This window comes from Paroedura picta, chromosome 2 (genome assembly GCF_049243985.1).
Source record: "Paroedura picta isolate Pp20150507F chromosome 2, Ppicta_v3.0, whole genome shotgun sequence".
NCBI lineage: Eukaryota > Metazoa > Chordata > Lepidosauria > Squamata > Gekkonidae > Paroedura > Paroedura picta.
Genome location: NC_135370.1, coordinates 99,089,352 through 99,103,290, shown reverse-complemented (window position 1 = coordinate 99,103,290; position 13,939 = coordinate 99,089,352).

Below are 13,939 nucleotides of genomic sequence, written 5' to 3'. Positions count from 1 at the left end.
CCTCAAGGGCAGAGGTTGCTTGTTTACTTGTCCCAAGGCTTCCCTGCTTCTCATAAAGTTGCCATCCTCCAGGTGGGACGGGAGAGAGACTGTCAGTCCAATGAGAATACAATCATCAGAAAGGCCAAAGCTGAAAGTGAGCTAAGATTGGCCAGGGAAGCCCATTGTAACAAGAAAAGATTTTTCAGTTATGTGAGGAGCAAACGTAAAGTAAAGGAGGCAATAGGCCCACTGTTGGGTGTGGATGGACAAACTCTAATGGAAGATGCAGAGAAAGCAGAAAGGCTTAGTGCCTATTTTACATCTGTTTTTTCCCACAGGTCAAAGTGCTTAGGCACATCTAGAGATGGCCGTAGCCAAAGGATAGTGTCTGGGTGGCAGATTAACATGGATAGAGAGGTTGTCGAGAGGCAATTAGCTGCACTGGATGAGTTCAAATCCCCTGGTCCGGATGAAATGCACCCGAGAGTGCTCAAAGAACTTTCCAGAGAACTTGCACAGCCCTTTAAGGACTGGAGATGTCCCGGCGGACTGGAAGAGAGCAAACGTTATTCCGATCTTCAAAAAAGGGAGGAAGGATGACCCGGGAAACTACAGACCAGTGAGTCTGACCTCTGTTGTGGGGAAGATAATGGAGCAGATATTAAAGGGAGCAATCTGCAAACATCTGGAGGACAATTTGGTGATCCAAGGAAGTCAGCATGGATTTGTCTCCAACAGGTCCTGCCAAACCAACCTGGTTTCCTTTTTTGACCAAGTAACAGGTTTGCTGGATCGTGGAAATTCGGTTGATATCATTTACTTGGATTTTAGTAAAGCTTTTGACAAGGTTCCCCATGATGTTCTGATGAATAAATTGAAGGACTGCAATCTGGATTTTCAGATAGTTAAGTGGATAGGGAATTGGTTAGAGAACCGCACTCAAAGAGTTGTTGTCAATGGCGTTACATCAGACTGGAGAGAGGTGAGTAGCGGGGTACCTCAGGGCTCGGTGCTCGGCCCGGTACTTTTTAATATATTTATTAATGATCTAGATGAGGGGGTGGAGGGACTACTCATCAAGTTTGCAAATTGGGAGGACTGGCAAATACTCCGGAAGATAGAGACAGAGTTCAACGAGATCTGAACACAATGGAAAAATGAGCAAATGAGAACAAGATGCAATTTAATAAAGATAAGTGTAAAGTTCTGCATCTGGGTCAGAAAAATGCAAAGCATGCCTACTGGATGGGGGATACACTTCTAGGTAACACTGTGTGTGAACGAGACCTTGGGGTACTTGTGGATTGTAAACTAAACATGAGCAGGAAGTGTGACGCAGCGGTAAAAAAGGCAAATGCCATTTTGGGCTGTATCAACAGGGGCATCACATCAAAATCACAAGATGTCATAGTCCCATTGTATACGGCACTGGTCAGACCACACCTGGAGTACTGTGTGCAGTTCTGAAGGCCTCACTTCAAGAAGGATGTAGATAAAATTGAAAGGGTACAGAGGAGAGCGACGAAGATGATCTGGGGCCAAGGGACCAAGCCCTATGAAGATAGGTTGAGGGACTTGGGAATGTTCAGCCTGGAGAAAAGGAGGTTGAGAGGGGACATGATAGCCCTCCTTAAGTATTTGAAAGGTTGTCACTTCGAGGAGGGCAGGATGCTGTTTCTGTTGGCTGCAGAGGAAAGGACACGCAGTAATGGGTTTAAACTTCAAGTACAACGATATAGGCTAGATATCAGGAAAAATATTTTCACAGTCAGAGTAGTTCAGCAGTGGAATAGGCTGCCTAAGGAGGTGGTGAGGTCCCCCTCACTGGCAGTCTTCAAGCAAAGGTTGGATACACACTTTTCTTGGATGCTTTAGGATGCTTAGGGCTGATCCTGCATTGAGCAGGGGGTTGGACTAGATGGCCTGTATGCCCCTTACAACTCTATGATTCTATGATTCTACAAACCAATAGAAGAACCGACCATGGCTGTACAATAAAGCAATATTAATGTTCAAAGTGTGTCTTAAAATCAATTTCTTAAAGCTGGATAGCAAACTTCTTACAGCAATATTAAGTCACCAAAACAGGTACCTAGGTTAACACCACTGCATTCCCCTGATCTAGCAAGGTAGTAACTTTCTGAAAAAAATGATAAGGTTAGTCTGACATTACTTGTTCTTGAGAAAGCCATGCTGACGCTCATGGGCTTTTTGCACGCCTTCAAAATCGCACAATGGTTGCTAATTGGAAACGCTATTGATTTGCCTTAACGCACGACGTCGTAGACAATCTGCAACACTCCTGAAACCGATCAGCAAAAAGCACTTCGTTGTAGCGCTTTCAGGGGAATCCCAAAAAGTGGATTCACCCTCCGGAAAGCGCTACACTCTTGCAAACAATCTGTAACACTAGCGATAAAGACCTGTGCGTTAACATTTTTGCGGTTTCTTCAAAGTCCCTCCTCCTGAGCCTGTCCTCCAAACTTCCGGTGAAGCGATCGCCATTTTTTTTTCTCCGAGCGAGCGGGGATAAACGCACCAGCGAGCCTCTTTCAGTTTAGAGGCTTCCCTGGCTTCAGTCCCTCCCCTTCAGTCACTAAGCACACACATTTAACACAGTCATTCAGCCGAAAATCGGCCCGTGAGAGGGGGGGGGAGGGGGGAATTTTTTTTCCCCACTCCGAGGCAGCGTGGCCACGATCACATGACAGCTCAAACAGAGGCTTCCCCGGCTTCAGTCCCTCCCCTTCAGTCACTAAGCACACACATTTAACACAGTCATTCAGCCAAAAATCGGGCCCGTGAGAGGGGGGGGGAGGGGGGATTTTTTTCTTTTCACTCGAGGCAGCGTGGCCACGATCATACGATCAAACGACAGCTCAAACACATTAGGCAGCTGGATGGGTCTCTCCGTTGCAACAAATCTACACAGATTCGTTACAATGGGTGTGTGTTTTTTTTTAAAAAAACCTTTCTTAAAGGGAAAGGGGCTGTTTGGGAGCATGCTAACGGCTGCCCATTGGCTGCTTGACGGCCAGGGGCGGGACGAGCTCGGCAATAGCGCTTCCTTTCTAGCGATTTCTGCCGAGACCGGAAGCCTGTGGGAAACGCTACAAAACGCAACTGGATACCACTACAAAGGCAGGTATGCATAACGACGAATTCCACTATTTTAAATGGCGATTTTTCATTCAGTGACCAATTTGCAACAAAGATCCCGGTGCGTAAAGCCCCTCAGTATTTATAGCCATCTGCTCTAGCTGCTCATGGACCAACTGTTTGAATATTTTTTCTCAAATTTAGCCAGCTATAGATGTCAAGCTGATGGGTTGGTAGTTACCCAGATCCCCCCTTTTTCCCCTTCTTGAAAATGGGGTCAACATTCAGTGCTCAATCCACACCAGACGGATTTCTGTCCTGGTCATGGGATGGAGATAGTGCTGGTCGCCTTGGATGATCTGTCAGCTGCATTTAATGTGGTTGAGCATGAGCTCTTGGCCCACTCCTCAATGGGACTGGGATTTGTGGGACTGCCCTTCAGTGGCTGCTCTCCTTCTTACAGAACCGGACACAGTGGGTTGCAGAGATCTCATGCCTCTATCAACTCCTGTGTGGAGTTCTTCAGGGGGTGGTCCTCTCCCCCACACTTTTAAACATTTTTATGCTCCCTCTGGCCCAGCTGGTCCAGAGCTTTGGGCTGGCTTGTCATCAGTACACTGATGACACCCAGCTCCATCTTCTCATGGATGGCTGCCCAAACTCCCCCCCCCCCCCGGATCCATTTGCCAGATGCTTGGAAGCCATAGCTGGGTGGTTAGAGAAGAATCCCATGAAACTCAACCCCTCAAAGATGGAGGTCCTGTGCCTGGGAAGGAAGGGGGCAGACCAGGAAGCATAATTGCCCAACTAGTTGGGGTGCATCTTAACATCTGACCCTGTGTTGGAATCTGGGAGTGATCTGTGATGCCTCCCTTACTATGGTCACAAGATTAGCACATCTGGCATTCTTCCATCTTCACCAGGCAAAGCTACTAGCACCCTGTCTGTCCCCAAAGCACTTAACCACAGTGATCCATGCAACGACCACCTCCAGGATTGACTTCTGTAATCCGCTTTACATGAACTTTCCCTTGTCCTTGAGCCAGAAACTGCAGCTGGTACAAAATGCAGCTAGGGTCCTCACAGGAACACCTTGGAGGGCCCACATCCAGCCGGTGCTGACACAGTTGCAGTTGCAGTCTTGATCTTTAAGGCCCTTTGGGGTCTGGGACCCACATACCTGAGGGACTGCCTATCACCTTATGGTCTCTGCATACTCTGTGGGTACTGATTGCTGGTTCCTGGCTCCTGAGAAGTTCACCTGGCCTCAACCAGGGCTAGGGCCATTCTGGTCCTGGCCCCAACCTGGTGGAATGGGCTCCTAGAAGAGCTGAGGGCCCTTCAGGAGCTTTTGCAGTTTCTCAGGGCCTGTAAAATGGAGCTCTTCTGCCAGGTCTTTGGTTGAGGCCAGGGTGCGGAAGATCCACTGGGCCCCTTCCTCAGATTAGAATGATTTGGTACCCCTGGAAATCTGTGCCTTGAGGCATGGATAGAGTGGAGGCTGACTGGGGTATGTGTGTGTGGGGGGCACGCTGGATGAGTTTGATTTTTCTTCTCGCTGCCAGAGTTACTATTGTGTAATGTTAATGTTTTTATGTGATGTGGGGTTCTATTCTGTAACCCACTGCAAGATGTTTTACAAGACCAGCGGGTAATAAATCTAATCTAATAATGAATAAATACATTTGCCTGCCTCCAATCTTCTGGCACTTTACCTGCAAAGAGTGCTGAGCTCCAGACACAGAAATAAGTTCCCCTTCTGCTTTGGAGACTAGACTCTATGGAATTATACATTGCTGAGGTTTCCGCCTCCTCAAAGTACACCTTCTCAAATCCTTCACCCCCAAATTGCAAGGAATTTCCAACACAGAGTTGACAACTCTGCCTAAATATCAAGCCAGTATCCTGACAATATTAGAAAAACAAAGCAAGGTGTCTGAGGGTATCTCCTGGCCCCTGAGTTCTGACGGCAGAGGCTCCAAAGCAGTTGCCAATTCATGATGGCTAATAAGCCAGGGTCAGATGCTCAGTGCACAGGTTTAGTGCCCAGCCCCTGCTGGGTTCATCGTCTGGAATTCAGCTTCCTTGCCTGTGGCTTTCAAGGATTTTGACAGACGTTGCACATTGATTTTATGTTTAAGAAAGACTCCTGCTGCGGCTTCCACAACTTGTTCCATTGCCTTGGGAGTTAGGCAGTAATGTACAAACAACAGAAGTTATATCACTCAAAAAAACAACAGAAGTTATATCACTCAAAAAACACCCATTGTTTGGGAACCTGGGAGTCCAGTTTAAAAGGCATAAAGATGGTTGGCACTTCCACTTCCTCCCATCTGTAGTAGAGGCCAATTTCTCTCCCGTGTTGTCTGTACACACACACACTTCTTTCTTATCTGTGTGGCTGCTTCCCCACAGGACACAGCTTCATATGACTCGGGTTTTGAATGTACTCCTCCTTGTATCACATGCATACATTAGCCAGCTCCACAATACATTAAAAGCGGACAAATTTATTGCTTCATAAACTTTTAAAGAAAACTCCTTCATCTGGTGTGTCCACATCAAATCTACCATGTCACAATAATTGTGGAAGTCTCTAAAGTGCCATGGGATGGGGGACACAGCTGGTGCTCCAACAGACTAACTCATTTCCTTTTCTGGAATTTCTACTTAACTTGAATGTCTGGGTTCATCCTGTGACCAACATGAACTAGCTAGTGACTGAACTGACCAGTTCCAACATGGTACTCATGGTAGCAACGGCAGGGCTGGATTAAGTTGTCCTGAGGTCCTAAACAATGTCAATTTTAAGAGGCCCTGCTGGCATTATTCACAATATTTATTATTCTTCCACTGAAATATAGTAACCTTTCTACTTAGAGGACCCTACAAACCTGAAGCCCTAAATTGTAGTTTATTTAGCTTGTGTTTAAATCCAACTCTGTGTACGAGGAGAAAAGAGACCCGTAGAGAAACTCAGACGGATGGCCCTCGTTAACTAAACTGCAGTTGTCTTTTGTACTGTGGCCATTATGAACATTCAAAGTTAAGATTTCATTCATAATTTCTCAGGAGACAGAGGTGATCGATAATACTTTCCTTTTTTCAGCTGTCCAGAGATGGTATACATTTGTTTTCACAAGAAATATTAATGAAATTCTGGTCTTACTGAGATGGTAAATATTGTCCCTCCCTCCAATGAAACCAAAACTTTCCTGGGATCTCAAAAGCCCAGGGAATCAGTAGATATAAGACAAGTCTTCTTCAGATGTTAGAGAAAAGCAGCATATAAGAACCAACTCTTCTTATTATTTCTGAGGATATCCAACTGTGCATAATTGGGAGTCTGCACTATCAAGAACCCTTCTGATACACATGCCGTATTTCATTTGAAATAGGCACCACACATATTTTCATCTTCAGCAACAAGCCACATTGAAAACATGCATGACACCATTTTCAGACAAAATGGTAATCACAGTTAGATTGAGGACTGCGGGTAGTATGAACTCCCAGGACACATGGTTGGATACCACCCCCCCAGTCGGAATATCTGAGAAAGACAATATCTTCCTAAACCAGTGGCCCCTATTTCTCTATGCCCATCCCAGAAAATTCCACTCAAGTAATTTGAATATGTTTTTTAAGAGACATGATGTAGTTCCCATTGTACCCGTCTTTTCAAAAGGTCAACAGGCTTCAAGCTAATTTCTTACTGGTAAGTAACCACTAGATGGCTCTGTTTACATAGTATCTCGACTTCTTGCCCAAATCCTGCAAAATCCACCTGCTGTGTCTTGCTTTTCAGCAACTGTGCTTGCTCAATATTAGCTTAATACATATGGAGGAAGATTGCTCTGAATCATATTTTCAATGAACCATTGGGTTATTCTACAGATGCAATACACGGGCTTTTCTTCTGGTGCTAATGGTGGCCAACAAGCCCCTTTCTTGCTCACCAGAGTTGCTTTTATTAAAAATTTTATTTATTTTATCTCTACTCACCAGAGTTGCTTTTATTAAGAGCTTCAATAACCATGGAGAGAAAGAACAAATGGTAGGGAAATCAGGAGCCCAGCAAGCACAGAAGCTGTTCAAGATGTCAGGTGTCTGAAGGGCACTCATTTCTTATTCTATTCCATCATTAAAGACAACTCAGTGTTTCCTACAACCTGGCAAAGTCTTGAAGTAAAATTTTCTACATGCTGGACCAATTGAAAGATGCATTTTTTTTTGTTTGATTTTGCCTTAGGATGTATCCAACCACCCAATTCCCCACCTGCTGCCAGAATTTCTGCTGTGGTCTAAAAAGAACCTTACCACTGTTTGTGTAAAGTGGACTTGAAGTCTTCCAACAACAGATGGCAAGACAGCTTGGGACAAGGAAGATGGTTTGTCCCCAGGACGTGAAACGACCAAGCCATTATCTTGTCTTTGCTTCCTTTTTATTAAGAAAAAATATTCATTGCCCACCTCACCCCTTTTTAGTGATTGTATTATTAATGTGCATCTCCTGTAGGTTTCAGTATTGTCTGCCTATAAAACTTTTGTTTTCCTTCCCAATAGGATGAAATAGAAGAAGATTGGCAGGGATTGTTCCCCTCCACCTGAGAAAGAATCCTATGGGCAAGTACCTTTCTCTCTTGCAGAGAAAGCCAAGGCAGGGATTTGGAATACCTGTAAGGCATGCAGTGTGGACAGAGGAAAGACAGGCAGCTTTGCACAACATGCATAGAGGTTTGCACTTGATTTGAGAGGAAACAAGCAGCCCAAGAAGGACAGTCAGAGACAGCACAGGGGCTTCCATTTGACGCCCAATAGCAGGCAAGCCACAATAGACCAAAAAGTGTGCAGACAAGAAAGAGATTTGCACCTCAAGAAAGATGAGAATCATTACAAGACAGGCAGAGGTTTGCATTTGACATCCCTAGGAAGGCAACCAGCAGTATCGAATGGCCAGAGCAGGATCGAATGGCTTGTGTCCGCAAGCTCTCACCCGGCCAAATTATTTAGGGTAGTTAGATCCCTCACTGCCCTTGAGGGGCGCCAAAATAGTAGCCAATTGGAATTCGGCTGTGAGGCATTAGCGAGCTATTTTGCGGACGAAATCTCGTCACTCCGCCGCGATCTTCCTGCCACAGTTAATACAGTAAATGAACTGGAGGCCTGTTGGCCACCTTTGGAGGCGACATTTGATGGCTTCAGATGGCTCTCTTTATCCGAAGTGGACAAGTTGCTAGGTTCAGTCAGGGCGACCACTTGCCCCCATGACCCCTGTCCTTCTTGGCTCCTCAAGGGAGGTGGCCAGAGGATAGGAGGCCAGCTCAGGGACATTATCAATCTCTCCCTGGAGTCTGGGGAGTTCCCTAGGCAGTTGAAGAGAGCAGTGGTTCACCCTCTCCTGAAAAGATCTATGCTGGCCCCACGGGACCCCACCAGCTACCGCCCAGTGTCGCATCTGGTATTCCTGGGCAAGGTGGTTGAAAGGGCCGCAGCAGGCTAGCTCCTGGCATTCTTGGAGAAAACTTCGGCACTCGATCCCTATCAGTCTGGCTTTCGACCTGGCCACGGGGTGGAGATGGTGTTGGTCACCCTGTTGGATGACCTCCACCGCCAGCTGGATAGAGGCGGGTCGGCAGTGCTAGTTCTTCTAGACCTGTTGGCCGCTTTCGACATCGTGGATCACGAACTGTTGGTCCACCGCCTTGCCGGCACAGGGATACAGGGCACAGCTTTACGCTGGATACACTCCTTTCTCCAGAACCGGACCCAGAGGGTTGCAGTGGGGGATAAGTTCTCGCGCTCCTACAGACTCCCTTGCGGGGTCTCTCAGGGCACGGTCCTCTCCCCCACATTGTTCAACATCTTCATGCACCCTCTGGCCCAACTGGTACGGAGTTTTGGGCTGAGCTGCCACCGGTACGCTGATGACACCCAGCTCTATCTCCTCATGGACGGCCACCCGGACTCCTCCCCAGAACCATTCATCAGATGTTTGGAAGTGGTGACGGAATGGTTCGAGCAGAGTTGCCTGAAACTCAACCCCTCCAAGGCGGAGGTCCTGTGGCTGGGACGTAGGGCGCAGGACCAGGAAGTGCACCTACCCACCCTGGCAGGGACGCAACTTACCATCACGTCCCAGGCCAGGAACTTGGGTATGACCATTGATGCATCCCTGACCTTGGAGACGGAGGTCAAGAAAGTAGCCAGCCAGGCATTTTTCCACCTTCGCCAGGCCCAACTACTAGTGCCCTACCTGTCCCCCGACCACTTGGCTACAGTGATCCATGCAACGGTCACCTCCAGAATAGATTTCTGTAACTCGCTCTACTGGGCCTACCCTTGTCCTTGATCCGGAAACTCCAACTAGTGCAAAAAACAGCTGCTAGGGTCTGGCAGATCGATGGAAGCTTGAATTCAAGAACACCCAAATTCCATTTAAACAGTAAAAAGAAAGTCCTATGGGGGAAGAAAACCTCTTCATGTTGCAAGACTTGTTTACTCTGCTGATTGATGAAATTCCCTGGCAGTTCCATTATCTCCTGATTCCCCCCCCCCCAAGTCTCAGTAACTCAGTAAACTAGACCAACATTCACTGGAAAAATGAATGGTATTAATGAGGTGTATTTATTTTCCTACTTGTCATCTTTATGACAATAGAACACTAAACTTTTCCTTTGTTTTTCAGTTAATAAACTTGCCTAGTATTTTACTTATAGCAGTACTGTTTAGTTTTCATGGTGAAAGGCCACTGATGGATCTTTTATTAGCTAGTTATGGAACCCTACAAAAGGTATGCAAGGCCCTGAGTGCGGGCCTACGTCTCTCTGATCCCTTCAGGCGTCCATTGTTCTAGAGAGCACCAAGGGTTTCAGCTATGCTGAAATGGCTGCCCTGAAGATCACTGAGCTGTGATCAGTACCAGCTCCCTGCCTTGGTGATAGAGACCCTTGTCTTGTGCTCTGTAGCAGCAAGAGCAGCCGTTCATAACACTGGGTTCTAAAATGGTTACTCAACGGGAATAAAGGCAAGGCAGTTCCAGAAGTATAGCTGTGCCCATCTGTAGCTGCAAAATAAAAGTCCCCAGGCCCCCTCCATAGAGGGATTTCAATTGTGTTTTTTCCCCCAGACTGGCCATTTTTTTATAATGTCTCTTCACATCCACATGCCTATTGTTTACACTCTAAGTCAGGCTTTCGCAACCAGGGTTTTGTGAAACCCTGAAGTCACTTGATGGCCCTGGAAGGTTTTACCAAATGGGTGAGAGTTAATTAATTTTTATATTTTAAACATGTGTTAAACATTTTCAGGTGATTATGACCATATATGGTCATCTTTACCTTACCCCCGCCATGGCCAGTGATGGGCCTGGAGGTGGTGGGAAGGGGAGGGGGCACAGCTATGCTTCCCAACCGTATTCTGCACAATTGCGCCTTTTCTGGGGTTTCTCGAAGCCTGAAGAATGTTTCAGGGGGTTCTCAATGGTAAAAAAGTTGAGAAAGGCTGCTCTACTGCACATCTGATGAAGTCAGCTCTGACTCATGAAAGCTAATATTGGGATAAATTTTGCTAGTGGTACGGGCACAACTGGTCTGCTTTTTTATGTAAGAGGGAAAACAGTTTTGCTTCTCTGCCTTCTATGACAACATCATATATTCCGTTATAAAACAAACAGCAACATTTTTGTTCTTGAGTCACTGCTGTTCTGTGCATTTTCACAATCCACAGAGATTCAAGCAGTTTTACAATTTCAATTACAATATAATCAGTGATTAACAATAAGCCATGGATGGTACTTTTGTGAGCCTTCCCTAGAGAGAGGGAAGCCTGGAGGAAGGAATTATCCCTTCATTCTTACAGATGGTCTCCCCAGAACACAGAGAGCGTGATAGACTGGCAGGTGTGCACAAGGACTTTTATGACCCCAGCCTCAGCCTGTAACGAAAGGGAACTTTGCTTGCTATTGTTCATGCCCAAAAGCACAGCTCTTATTTTGACAGAAATAAACATCCTGTTAAAAGTTAGCCTGAGCAACAACCATGTTAGATTAAACAAGTTGACTGCTGTTGAATACAACCCAAATTGTAACAAGTTCTTTACAAATGTTAGAAACCCAACACAGACCTTTTTGGCCACGCTATTTGTCTTTCCCCTTCTTTACTTACTGTTGTCCCTTAGCTTTTGAAAAATTGATGGTGTTTTAAAACATTTTGCCTTCTCAGGATTCCTAAATTAGGAAACTGTCTGTCTCATAGGCTTTGGTCCACGTCACTCCAGCTTAATGGTGATTGAAGGAATCATGATCTTGCTGCGACTGCTCCAAGGGTGCAGCCTTTTCAACACTGAAATCCTTTTACATCAGAATATTACACAGAGAGAGAGAGTTTAAAGTGACTTGTTGTGGCCATTTGGCCAATATATTATTCTTTTAAAGAATCCTATTGGGGAAAAAATCATCCCAGTTGAGCCTAATCAGAAGAATCTAAACACTATGTGGGTTCCCCAAAGTCTTCCAATTTGCAGTTTTTCTTTGCATCAGCTTACTGTTCCATTTCAATTTCAATTTGTCCAGCCAGTGGAATTTCACTAGCAAAAAGGGTAAATTCCATTACAAATTGAAACAAAGAGATATTTCCCATGATCAAAACCAGAGCATGGACTGTGAACTTTCATCTCATTCATTTTGCTCATCCACAAACTGGATCATCATGAAACACTCTATCAAAACAAAAGCGTTCACATCTGTGACAGGAAAGTTACCAGCTGCCATATGTCGTTCTGATATGCATATGCTAACATGGGCCCAGCCAATGGAGTTCCTGCAAACTCTTCTATGACCCCGTTGTCCCACATAATGAATGCCCCATTGTCAGCAGTGCTAATGCTATGCAATCTGTTTGGCCATATTGCAGCACGTAACCCAGCTCTGTGCTGCAGAACACATTTTGCCACATAAGAGTAACTCGCCGGATGCCTTCCAATCTGTTGCTCTCGCAGGCTGAGGCTCTGCTGTCACATTTGATGCAGCCTGTTGGACCACAAAGGAGGCACCTTATTGTCATCATGTTAGGCATTCTGTTTAGCAGTTCTTCCAAGGGCAGCTGCTGTCTCAGAGTGTCAGTCAGTTAGACTGGGTGCCAATGACTTTGATTGTTGCATCAATACACAACCACATGGCACAATGAACTAGCTTTATTCAGTTCCTTTTTGTGATCACACCAAGCTTTTCCAAATCTTATGTCAGGTAATGTTCCATATTACAGCCATGCTATAGATTCTTATACTGGCATCAGATGGCCAGATTTGGTTATTGTGCCATAGATTTCCAGAGGACATTGTTGTCACAAACAAATGGGGGGGGGGGTGTTTCCAGAATGCAGAATTGTTAAAAAAATGAATAACGTGAAGATTTCTTAACAGGACTACAGATTATATCAGAAGATGAAGCATTCATTATTAGTTAACTAATTAATAAATGTGAGTTCAGAGTCACCTGTTTAGTTTTGAAGACTATTTCGGTTCCAAGGTATCATTGCCATTGTGAATGGAAATTAATAGAAAGAAAATGTTAGAGAAGGCCTTTCTTTCAAATCAATGGTACCATTTGTTTTCACATTATTCAGTATCTCAGAAATGTGCTGGGATCGAGAGCTTGTTTTCAAGCAAGCTTCAGCCTAATTGGTGAAACCAGTGAAAAGGCCACCTTTTTATGGCTAAATGCTTTATTATTGCTCTCAGGTGCCATTCATATTTTTAACTGTAGTTTTGAAAGCCCAGCATAAGTTTAGGAAAGGCAGCAGAGAAACATTTTGCCTTACTGATATGAGCCATGAATCTCAAGGAAACAAGCCCTTTTCTGTTAATACCCAAGTTTGTTTGTATAAGCAAAAGATTAAACTGAGAGCACTGCAAACTGGGCTGCCAACAAAGACGGTGGCCCAAAGTTGTATAGTGAAGGCTTGCTGGCTGTAAGGTGAGACTATTGATTCAGGACAAGGAATGTGGTTTCCACATTGTGTACTAAGGAAAGTGAAATGACACATATAGGAGACATAAAAGTAAGAGAAGAGAACCCATCTTGAGGGATTTGTTTAAGGAACCCCAAATCAACAGGATTTTATAACCATTTCAAGTATCCTTATATAATGTGTGGCACAGATCTGGAGAAATAGTCAAATTTCGGTATTTGAAATTTTGGTAACTGATGTTCAGGTTTTATGTATTGTTCTCTGTTATAATGTAAACCGCCCTGAGCATCCGGGGAGGGCGGTATAGAAGTATGATAAATAAATAAATAAATAAATAAATAAATAAATAAATAAATAAATAAATAAATAAATAAATAAATGTTGAAGAAAAATAGTCAGCAGGTAGAGTACAAATGTAAAAAGCATATTGACATAGTACCATGTTTATGTACAGCTTTTTACAGAGTACAATTTATTGCTCTCTGTATTGGTCCCTGTATCTGAAGCATTTGTGTGAGGACAGAGGGGGAAAGAGGGTGAGAAAGCACAATGTGAACCCAGCAATAAACCAGGCTTGTACAGATCATCGCTTCATGCCAGTTTAAAGCAATGTCTGAATGCCGCCATGGAGTCATAGCAGTTGCATACCGACTTATGCCATGCTGTCTATGTTCATTTAGCTACACTGAAACAATATGTTCTCAGAAAATCACTAGATATAACAAAGCAGCATAACATTGTTTTGGGAATAGAGGAGAGCTGGACCAGTGATTGAAGTGATGGCCAAGCCATTTGGAAATCAACTGGCAGGCTGGTTTTGTATGTCCTCTTCTACCCACCACTCTGCATTTCACTTGCACTAAGTTTGGAGGCTCTTCAGGTCTTTTTGT